This window comes from Cottoperca gobio, chromosome 5, assembly GCF_900634415.1.
Source record: "Cottoperca gobio chromosome 5, fCotGob3.1, whole genome shotgun sequence".
In the NCBI taxonomy this organism is placed as follows: domain Eukaryota; kingdom Metazoa; phylum Chordata; class Actinopteri; order Perciformes; family Bovichtidae; genus Cottoperca; species Cottoperca gobio.
In genome coordinates this window covers 11,040,403-11,050,521 of record NC_041359.1, presented here as the reverse complement: position 1 = coordinate 11,050,521, position 10,119 = coordinate 11,040,403, and the positions used below count along the sequence as shown (strand labels likewise).

The 10,119-nt window shown below is 39.5% G+C and overlaps 1 protein-coding gene across 3 annotated transcripts in view; it reads left to right on the top strand.

Moving 5' to 3' along the window:
- The first annotated feature begins 1,581 nt into the window (after positions 1–1,581).
- dlgap4b (discs, large (Drosophila) homolog-associated protein 4b) overlaps positions 1,582–10,119 on the top strand; it is a 103,126-nt gene continuing 94,588 nt past the window's right edge. For 2 of the 3 annotated variants that reach the window (XM_029432158.1, XM_029432157.1), the window contains exon 1: positions 1,586–1,713. The gene's annotated coding sequence lies outside the window, so the exon portion shown is untranslated. Of the gene's footprint in view, positions 1,714–10,119 lie in introns of all 3 variants that reach the window. The other variant, XM_029432159.1, reaches the window with a different exon arrangement.

Below are 10,119 nucleotides of genomic sequence, written 5' to 3'. Positions count from 1 at the left end.
CTAAAGCAGAGGGTGACAAAATGAATTACATTCCCTGCACAGAAAGATCAGTCAGATAAGAACAGATGGGCTGAACTGTGTTGTTTTGTATTCAGTATGGTTGCCCATTTCCTTTAATGTGAGACAACAATCAACACCTCTCTGAGTTAGCTTTACATGAAATAAGCTTGAGGTTACCAAAGCAATGCACCCATGAAAGTGAGTTAACATTTACTTTATATTCTTCTCTCTTTCCGAGATTATCATTTTTGTTTTGTTTTTGTTTGACCTCCTCAACTATAAACTATGTTGCATTTTTCTGCTGAACATTTGTGAATGCATGTGTTGCAGTTGTAAATATTGTCCAGTATTTTCCCTACAGTTTCCAGCAGCCATTGGTTTCCATTGATTTCTGCTCTGTACTCTATTAGCAGTCTCTTGAAACCAACTGATGTTGTGTAATCCATCACAGTGAAGTTGTCATGGCTGCATTCTTTTTTGTTTGTCACAAGTCACATTATCATTACCATGCAGTATGTGGTAAAGCATTTTATTTGCAGATTCATAATGATATTGCAACTTGGACCAAAATGAAAGGGGAACTCCCCTGATCCCCAGCTGTGAAATGTCTTCTGTGTCTCTGGAGGAGCGTTGACATGTCTGAGAAAATAACCCTGATGATGCCACCATAATTAGTATTATGGTACATATTGCACTGTGGGAAATGTAGTTTTTGGAGCTGTACTCATAGTAGGAACTATAATTCATTATCTTTCATTATCTTGGCATCTGCCACAATACATTTGATTTTTTTTTTTTCATTTATTTGTTTAAGTCCGTTTCTTGTTACTCCCCCAATTTTAGTGAAGTGCAATACTTAATTGCTAGAATAACCATTTCAATGCATATTTGAAGGAAATTAATGGACGCCAATGGCTGCCTGAAACAGTATATAGCCAACTTTCTAAAACAAAACATTTTGAAAAATGGTTGGCTGTGATGTAAAGTATGCCTACAAATAGAAACATGGAAATAACATTGTTAAAGTAATTTCAATTAAATCGCCTTCAAACAAATGGATATAAATAACTACTAGCCTAAACACACTGAAGCCTTTCACTTGTGATCACCTCTCTCTCTCTCTCTCTCTCTCTCTCTCTCTCTCTCTCTCTCTCTTTCTCTCTCTCGCTCTCTCTCTCTCTCTTTCTCTCTCTCGCTCTCGCTCTCTCTCTCTGGAGTTTGTTGGTTGGTTGCAGCAGTATCTCAGTATCTATCCCGGCTCTCCTGACAGATGGAGGCAGTTCTCATCTCTATCTGTCTCCCAGTCTGTGTGTCGTATCTAAACGTTGAGGTGAATATAAAGCTCGGTAATGGAGACCGCTGTGGACCGCGGCTCTAGCTTCTCTCCCCGCCGGAGACACACAAACTCAAGGGACAAATAAGGCGTCAAAGGACAAATACCGGCCGGTTGTCAACGGAGAACGTCGCCCCTGCTGTGTATCACAGTGACGCTTGCTAGTGTTTACTTCTTCTTCTTCTTCTTCTTCTTCTTCTTCTTCTTCTTCTTCTTCTTCTTCTTCTTCTTCTTCTTCTTCTTCTTCTTCTTCTTCCTCATCTTCTTTTCTATCAACGCGTTTTCAAAAACAGATGCCCTGCTCGGGAAGTTACGGACAAAACACGGATAAATCCGCCAAGTCGTCTTCTCCAATTTCCAAGAGGCGCTCTCACCCGAAGGTAAAACGGCTCCAAAACTGTTGAATTGCTGCATGATGTTTGCGTTTATTAGTCAACGTTTCGCCTACTGAATGTATGTGTGTTGACATATTTAGTCAAATATATTTGAGGAGTGAACATTTCGTCCAAAGTGGGTGACTCATGCTGATTTCAAACGCTGTTTTGGAGTCAGTATTTAACTGCGCCTTTGCGGGTTTAAAAGACATGCAGGCTATGTCTTGAATATTTCACAGGCACACTGACGGGATCTCGGGTTTGCAGGTGTGTATGTGGTTACACAAAATAACAGTGGGCGATCTGTCTGTGTGATGTTGTGATCTGTGACTGAAATGATGCAGCTCCTCCTCCACGGTATTTCTCAGCAATATTATTTTTGACAGGTAAAGAAATGCGTAATGGAGGTTTGGAGTCCTGGGTGGTAGTTGACATTGTGATTGGGTTAATGAGATGTTTATCAAAGACTAAAGGGTTAGTTCCCATCCTCTGTGTACATAAAAGACAGCATTTAGGAGTAAAAAGTAGTCAAATTACTTCCTAGATTTTTCTTTAAAATTAGTGTCGATATAATATAAGAGACAACCTGTCCTCCAAGATTTGAAAAATCAGAGCCTGCTCTCCACCAATGGCAGGTGGCCCAAAGCAAACTAGAGATGTGTCATGTCTTGTATTGCTACCGTTGAAGAGGCATCCTTTTATTGGTTAAAAACTCCTTGAGAGGAATGAATCAAGTAGGTGTTTACTTCGCTCTTCATGTTGCACTAAGAGAATGTGTTATGGAGGAGGGAGACATTGTATTTAGTGGAAGATTAGTTTTCTGCAAATTATGATACATTTGGGTGTCTTCCAAGTGACAAAAAAAAAAGAGAAATGGCTGCCATGTGGCCACTGGAGCATCCTAACATTTAGCCTACTTCCAGAGATGATGATTTCGCTCAGACTCGCGGTCCACTCTTTACAAGGTCAGTTAATCCACAAACTCAAATGAATCACCCATCCAGCTTCGTCCACTCAGCAGTCACTCACTTTCCCACAGCATGGATGAGCAGGGCCAGCTCAAACATATTGAGGATAGAGGAGATGTTACCAGAAAAAAATAAATTGACAAAGAACTGTGATAAACATAAACTGGCTCAATAACAAGACAAATCTGGCTGTCTCTGTTTGGCACTTTAAAGGATGCAACACCATTAATTGATCCAGATGCAGCTGTGCTTAGTCAGGGATACCAATCAAGATAAATCTATACTATTTTCCCAACAGTTTAATCAAATTATCCCCAGCGTGGCTCTACTGTAGATGACATGAGACAAGTTGTAATCACTTGATGTACTACAACATGCTTGGGTCTGTTAGTAGCTTGAAGTGTCTTTCATTCAATGAAATTAACAATGGATTTTGGTCTAGCTACCCTTTTAGCACAGCTTTTTTGAGTGACCTGAAAAGCAGCCTAACTGCTGCGTTAGTGGCCTCAATTTGCTTCAGCTGCAAAAAAAAAATGACAGGAAAAGAACTAGCAGGCTATGCTAACTCATAGCCACTTATGTCCATCTTCCCTCTCTCGCTCTGTCATCCACTTTCACACACTCTCCCTTTCTCTCCCTCCTGCTAGTATGCACTCATTCAAACTGTGTCTCATCGCATCTCATCACTCTCAGCGGCACTCTGCCCTCTCTGCTTGTCTTTGTCACACACGCACACAAAAAGAAGCACACCAGCCAACAGCCATGTTGGATATTATTTGATAAAATCTTTGCTATATTTGCACTTACCGCTCATATGCATCATCTCTGTGTCACAATTTGATTGTTTGAGTTTATTTTCTTGGTTCATTTGTTGACATTCTGCTCTACTTCTTGACTTGTTGTTGCCTACCGTACATGATAACCTTGTTGACCTTAGAACAAGGTTATCTGTTTGTTTAATGTTCCCAACGCCTGCGTTTAATGTGACATATTTTATGGACAGAAAGAAAAAGCACCAGAATAAAACTTTCAAACCCTGGCGGTATACCAAGGGCAGGTCATTTATATTTTCTCTATTTGCGCAGTGGCTTCGTTTTAGAAGGATGGTATATTGCAGAGGGCCATTTATAATGTATAGAGCAGTCCTGTATTGAATATCTGCAGAGTCGGAGGTGTGTATTCCACCGCTCAGTCAGGGGGAGACAAATTATTGCATCAATGAAGGGATGAAGGCAAAAAGGGGGAAATGGGGAAAAACATTTCCCCTCTTGTGTTTCTGCATAGACTACGCCATGGTGTTGAGTTTTTGGAGTGTGTGGGCTCAGTCATAATTAATATTTAAGTAGATGCTTTAATGTTACTGCAGTAAATAGGAGTTATAATGTTTGGTGTCTTATTGAAAAGGTTCAAGATAAAAAGTTGATGTCACTGGTGCAGAATTTCAAGGATGAAAACATAAAAGGAAGTGTGTGATCATGTATCAACAGCAGAAAGCTGCAGAAACAGATAAAGTAGCAGAAGTCTATATTTAAACGGCGTCACTAGAGAGATAAGATGTCGTCATTGCCACAGTTGGAAACTGTGTCTGCAGAAGAAACCAAATCTTTCATATCTCTGTGTCTTTTTTCCACTTGTTCTTTTATAAAGCCGAAATAGATCACAGCTTTGCATCTATTTGCGAAATTGTTACAGGTTGTTTTGGACGAAGAGCCTGCCCCTGTTTTGTTATGAGAGCAAAAAAAGACATCACATTTGTTGTCTCACTGTCCATTGCAGTTGACAGGTATAACCAGCGTTATCAAAACTGAATAACATTGAAAAAGTCAAAAAGATTCCCCCCTTTTTTGATCTTTGTTTGCCACGAGTAATTTGCAGTTTGTCAAACAACCCTGTGGGAAAGCTAACTTTCCCTTATTATAAACTAGTTGATATGCAAGAAACTACACAACAATATTATAAGCAAACTGGATTATGCTAAGCAAAGTCCCTTTCAGTGATTTGTTTAGGAAACTGCAGTGATTGCCATCAAGCACAATAGAACTGAATGAAATGAATGTTTGTCATTCAGATTAAGTCGTGGCACAATTCTCACCCATCTGCTCATTACTCAGTGTAACACTAACAGTCACAAAATGGTGTGTAATTTTAGAAAATGTGCAAGTGTCACTGCTGCAGTTCTTTATCCTCAATGTGCTTACGTTTCTCTTGCTCTTACCTGTCATAAGCACACACGCACTGATTGTATCGGATATTATTACCAAATTATTGCCCAAGATTTAGAAAGAGGTGGTGCACCCCTCCCACTCCAAACCTCCCACTCTTTCCACCTTGAAATCAAAGCAGTGGGTATAGCTGTCATGAAGTAAGACTCTTTTGACATCAATTAGAGTCCAAAGCCCAAGAACATCCACTCTAATAAAACCTTACGTCTCACTTTCCTCGAGGTGGCAGGCCTAGGAATGGGTGTCAAACCCTCTTTTCACCTGCCCTACAACTAGGTTTGGCACAGGTTCAGGCTGGCAAGGGGGTGCTTTACCAAAGAGGCTGTTGTAATTCTGCACGTAACATGACATGCTACTATGGTTGGTGTGACGCTGGTTTGTTCTGCAACGAGAATCTGTTTTGTGCACCTACAAGTCAAGGATTTAGGGAGGAATTACAACCCACCCTCAGCAAACTTGTGGATTATTAGTGATATTTTTTAACATTGACTGGCAGTTTTTTCCATTGATTACTCCTGTGGTGTCTAAGTTAGGGAAGCGCAGTAATGCTAATCAGTACATGGAAATGTCAGTTGATGCAATACTGGATGAGGATCCGAGTCAGAGATGGTAAAAGAAACACCTTGTTCAAAGTTTGCATACTGATTTCTCAAATGTCTATTTGCATCTTATTTGAAATGCATTTCAAATAAGCATTCACTCAGGAGATTTAGTTTGCACTGATTTAGTTTTCATTGTCTGGGAGAATGGAGAAGCATTACCACTTTTACAACTTTATGTTGTTTAAACTTTAACCATTCGACTCCAGTATTCAGCTTTGACTATATGTTTTGGAGGATATCAGACATAAAAAAAACTTTAGAAAAATGATGATTTAGATTTGTTTATGCAAATAAATCATCAATGATGAAGTCATTTAAAGTTATATGTTCCAACTCTGACAATTAAGTATTATTGTTATTATTTTGATAGTATTTGGGATTTGGGATGGGAAAATGTAATGGCTATTTATTGTATTTGAACAAAATAATAATTATACAAAGTCTGTTCAATGCGGTCATTTTTAAAATCAAAATAACATATAACAATGTAATGTACACTGGCAGTATTAAAAATATCTGTTCTTCTTGTACGTGTACATGATGTTTTTTTTATACGGTGCATGCATTCTTTATTTCTTTTTTCTACCCTTCTTATACACATTCTTTCATCTATTTTTTTCCTGCATTTTCCTTTTTTTTCTTACTCTAATCCTTCCCCAACCTCTAACCAGCAAGCCACCTACCAACCCACCCATCCGCTGCCCCTTCCTCCCTCTCCACCGAGCTACCTCTTAACAAGGCTGTTCCACACTCAGGCCTGCATTAAGATGCAGACCCCTCTCTCTCCTGCTCTTTCTCAGTGGCCTTAATCCTTTCCTCCTCTCTCATATGAATGATAGCCTCAGCAAGTACCCCCCCCCCCCCCCCTGCAGGCACAGGCCCATAGCTAAACATAATGGTGAGAAAATGGCTGCAGTCAAAAGATGTGTCTTGTTGAGAAGAGGTCAAGCTGTCAGCTGCTCAATCATAACAGTGTGAGTGTAGATCTGGGAACCTGACAGGGAGAAAAGGTCCCTCAGAGAATGTGGAGAGCTGGATGGTAGATACAATCCGCAGTTTTACGTTTACCTTCACTAATTTAGATTGTGGTACACATTTGTGTGTTCAGAGTTTATTGATGTTATTGAGGTTAGGTGCCGTGGTTGATTATGTTATGTCGGTTTTCTTTGGAGTGAGTGAATCCAGGTCTGTTTCAGATCAGATGTGCGAGTCTGTACAGTATGTACTAGATGTGTGTTTATTAACATCAGCTGCCAGAAGCTCTGCATGTGTGTTTTTTGTTTGTGTACTAATGGCATCTAATAATGACAAAGAGGTGGAAACTTCAATTTTTGGTGGAAATTGCACCCAAATTCAGCTTTTGCACGTTTGCACCCCTGAATGATAACACCACCTTCTTACAGTATAAGTAACGATATCAAGAGAAGGAACAGAAACGGAAACAGTGCAGCACATAACCGTATATGGTTTTAGCTTCCAGTCTTTATAGCAAGTTAAGCTAACCATCTCCTGGCTGTAGCTTCACTCCTCCTTCCTTCTTTAAACCACCACACACACTTTCCCTAATAACGTCTGCCACTGGTGCCCCCCTGCCCTCCTGCCAGTTTAACAGCGTGAGAGAATTGTTCTTTATTAGTAGTGAGATCACTTCCCAGATGGACAGAGCCTTATTGAGATGCAAGACCCCCCCCACTAGAGAACCGAGTGGAAAAATGAAATTAGAAGACACACAAACAAGCAGAGAGAAGGCCAACCTCTGTGTGCAATTTCTCTCTCTCTCTCTCTCTCTCTCTCTCACACACACACACACACACACACACACGCACACACACGCACACACACACACACGCACACACACACACACATTGTGTTAAGATGAATATATTGACTTAGATTCTTTCTGTGAACACTGTTTCCTGTGTAATGCAGGTGGAGAACTTGTCTGAAATTACACATCGTCAGCTTCTGACAATTTGTTTTACTTTTCTTACAGTTCAATTCAGTAGAAACTAAATGTAAATGTTTCACACATACTCAGATAAATGTTAGTCAAGATGGACTGGATCTTTTCTCTGAATTAGAAAAGCAAAATAATTGAGTGAGTACTCACTCCAAATTAGACTGAATAACTAAGAACCGATCAAATGTTAAGATTCAGAGGACGTCTAAGAAGCAGCAACTTACTGAAGCACCTGCCAGATACTTTATCATGTCTGAGTGCTTTGATTTGTACAAGGTAATGGATGAGTTTTTCCTGTTTACAGTTAATTTTTCTCTGGGCACATCTGTTTTCTATTTCCTTGTATTATATGTTGATGAAGTTTGAATTGTAAGTCAGTAGTCGCTGGGCATCTAAGGTGGCAACACAAGCAAAGAGATGTCATAACTTCCTGTTCATTAGTGTTTAGAACAGCTAAAGACTTATTGTGTATAACCTTCAGCATCAACAATTAGCAAAACAGCAGTTTATGTATTTAAAAAGCTCACAGATTATTACTTTATAGCTAAATACAGTGTGTGCCGTGGTAAGCCATGATGCATAAGTGCATTGTTACAGCGGGCTGATTTTCTCTCACAAATTGTATATTAACTGATACGGCATTCGCCACAGGAGAAATAACACAGTGCAGCTCCAGTTAATGACACTGGAAAGAGAGGAACCGAGCTGCAAAAGAATACAGAGAGAGTTTGGTTTCCCTCACTAATTGCCTGACATGATGCTGATTTAGATTGCACTCTGCTGTTTGCTGTGAGACCAAGACGTAACTAATAGATTTTGTTCAGACCTGAGTCTTTGTTTGGGTTTGATTAGTTTGTGCAGCCCTTGAGAGCGATGTATTGTCTCCTCGATGATTGGAACCAAAGCACATGTGGAGATGGTCAGTTTGTTAAGTGTTTGTTTCTTTGTAGGTGAGACTCTATGCACATACAGTATGTTGGGCTGCGTGCATGTATGCACACTGCGTATTATGCAGGTATGGTGTGATTTGTTTCAAATGTTTTAATTGATGAGAGTTGGATCTTCATCATACATGGCATCCAGAAGAGCTTGCATCCTCTTTCTTTCTTTTCATACAAACAAACATCAAAGAGCTAACATCACAATAAATAATATCCATGAAGTTAACTACAATTATCAAAAGAAACGTAGTCTTCTCATCACAGAGTACAAAGTGAGCAACAGAACAACAGCAAGAACAGACCTCCCTTGACCCTCCCCAGGAGTGCTACAAAACATTGCACGTCTTGTAGGTTGTATACAGGATTTGAGTAATCGGTGTGATTTGTATGATTGCTACACGTAGTTTGAGCAATGTAGTTGGACAAATAGAGACTTCCCAGTCTGTGACTACATGGAAACCTAGTCTTACAGCTTTCCCTGCTATATGTTTCATAATCTTTGCCTTATGCTTGTATTCTTTATTTATTATTTCTATGCTAATTCATCTATCAGCGTTCTTTTTGCCTATTTTGATTTTTGAATTCTTCTTCGCTTTTGTGAAGCACTTTGTTATGCCCTGTGTTTGAAATATAAATAAACCTGCCATGGCTTTCAATAGGAGTTGTTTTGGAGTAATTACTGGAGTCCTCGGCAGCACAGACCTGTAGGTGACTCATAAAGGATATCGCAGTGAGTGAGATGAAAAACAGGAAAGGAAGAAAGAGAGGATTGTGGAGATAAATAGAGAGACAGAGGAAACTGCCAAGTTCAGATGCCAGCTCCTGAGAAACATGAGCAATGGTGAGTGCTAAAGCTCAGGAGACACAAGCATATACCTAATGTGGTGTATTAATACATCTATATATTATGCCTTTGCACTGTAACTACAAAGAGAGCTTGTTTCTCCACACAACTGATGTCAAGCACTCATCCTCATCACGTGTTGTTCTGTCACTGTCAATCAAGGCTTTTCTTCTCTTTTCAGGGATATTTACACATACATCGGTGTAAATCAATATGCCTCTGTGCAGGATTTAACTTAAAATAATCACTTTGCTCATCATTAATGTATCACTTTGCTGAAAATGAAAACAAATGCAGAATGTAACAAAGATGTTGATGATGATGACCAGAGGCCTTTGGGTTGTCAGTGTCTCTTATTGGCCATTGACATACTGTAGGACATAATCATAGTCATGATAATGTCTCTTTTTAGCCATGCTAGTGGATTGGCACTATGGATGGAAATGTTGGTCGAGACAGAAATATCTCAACAACTATATTGCCTTAAAATACTAATGCTAAACATTATACGGCTGTGGACTCATAATCCTGTTATATAAAAGAAACTTGCAAATGATAACCTAAAATACTAAAAATCAATACTGAAACATTTTTACTCTTTGACCGACGCAGTCAACGATATATCTGTGATGAGCAAACACCAGCAAACACATCGTTTTGGAAATGGATCAAATTGATCCTGAAATACACAAGAGGAAAGCGTGCACTCCTCTCTAACCAGCCTTCAACATACCATTCATTCCCATTTTAAAGGAAACATTAATACATAAAATGATAGTATAAGGATCAATTGTTTTTTTTAAAGAGCGATCTAGTGACGACACCAGCCATGCCTTCTCAGTAACCCTAACAGCCATCCAACCATCCATTAACTC